Consider the following 1,945-nt stretch of genomic DNA (forward strand, 5'->3'; position numbering starts at 1 on the left):
ATTTTAATCACTATTTACTCTGTTAAGATACCCTATATCTTTTTATTTGCATGATTTGCTTTAATTTAAATATCCCATATAAATGTAGGGTACTTCGTCAACTTTGCAATTGTCATTCGTTAAAACAATATTTTAAAAACCTATCTATATATTAACGTCCTTATATTAGTCATACTTTAAAATAAACAAAGAAAACAAAACAATAAAAACCTATTTCTACTAGTGTAGATACCTCAACATACAATTATTAAAACATCACAGTCTAATTTAAAATGGCGTTGTTATCTTATTTACAATTATATTTATATATGCATATACACAACTGCGCGTGCCTTCACTCCAACGGATAATTATTATACGTTGGTGCGAAGCCACATACGCACATTTGCTGACGCGTAAGCATATCGTCCCAGACCCCACGCACGCGCCGTGACATGCCTCGGATTATTGCCTCTTTAATGATTATCCTTACATCAAATTAACAATATAGGAGTGCCTCGACACGTACGCGAAATCTAACACGACATACCTACGCATATGCTACCCTGGATCTGGCGAGAGCCTCCCACCTTTGCCTGACCTGACAGGCAGAGCTAAAAGCATTGTGATCATAACTCACCGCGTTTCTGTCTGCCCGGCAGTTCAGGCACGATGGGACGGCTCCCGCCATCCAGCCCTGGCACACCGCTCGCTGGTGTTCGCCACCGCAGTGACAGCACCGCTCCGTCTTCTCCTTGCAGTGGCGCCTGCCGTGGCCGTAACCCAGGCACATCGAGCATTGGACCAGCGGAGAATAGTCCTCCGCCTGGATCCGCTGCATATCGATGCGCACTGAGCCGGCCTCGACCACTGCTCGCCACATCCTGGGGGGGACGCTTGCCACTACGTGCTCCAACAAGGGGTTCCTGGATCGTTTCCTGAATTTAATGTCTATGTCTTCTTCTTTTATGTCTCTAGTTATTTTAGTGTTTTGGGTTACCAGCTTTCCTGTAATTTCCTTATTAGTATTGATTTTTATAACATTTTTAAAAATAAGAAGAGGGTTTTTATTCTCCATTTCTTTTATTTGTAGGGTATCATTTTTGTTTACTCTGTTTTTTAATTTTTCCCTACCCTCCCTTGTTTCGAAACTTAAAATTACCTTTCTGTCTCTGGTTTTTCTAACCCTTTCTATCCGGATCCAGTCTCCACCTTCTCCAGCTATTCCCTTTATCCTCTCCAATACCTCGTCACCTGTCTCCACTCCCTTCTTGTCGTGGACAATCGCGGAGTGTAAGGTGACGGGCGCCTCCCTTGCCTTAGCCACGGCCTGTGCGTAGGTTGGAGCACGTGTGGTTGTGTCTGCTGTTGAAGATCCGCTCCGATGGTCGATCAGCTCTTTGATCTCCGTTATGCTTCTGGAGTTCTCCTCCAGTCGGCTGACCAGCGTATTTAGGACACTTTCCAGTTTTCCTATTTTTGTCTCTTCCTGGGGAGCAGGGGAAGTCTGTGTTCGCACACACGGTTTCTGACCTGGTGTGATGTTGTGTAGCTCCTGGTAAACCGCCAGATCACAAACCAGGTCATCCGCTTCTTTTAACTTGTTTGCGACAGAGTCCTTAATTTGTTTTCTTAACCTGGGCGCCGACTCGATGTCTCCCTTGATCTCCTCCAAGAGAGCACGGATCCGGCCGCCCAAGTCGTCCCTCTCGTCGTCAGTCAAAGGTTTTCTTCTATTTTCCTCTCTTAATAGAGGCGTCTTTGGGTAGTGCTGTATGAACTTACTCCTTGTTATGGGAGTAGCCCATTTCCCTTCCACAGACGTATTGACGGGGGAGCCTTCGTAGGACGAGTCGCTCCGAAGGTGCCCGTGTATGGGTGAGGGGGTGCTGTCACTGTTATAGACATGTGTCTGGAAGGACACAGACTTTGGTGATGTTTGCGTCATGTTTTAAAATCGAATTTT

The sequence above is a fragment of the Amyelois transitella genome, chromosome 19, assembly GCF_032362555.1.
Source record: "Amyelois transitella isolate CPQ chromosome 19, ilAmyTran1.1, whole genome shotgun sequence".
NCBI lineage: Eukaryota > Metazoa > Arthropoda > Insecta > Lepidoptera > Pyralidae > Amyelois > Amyelois transitella.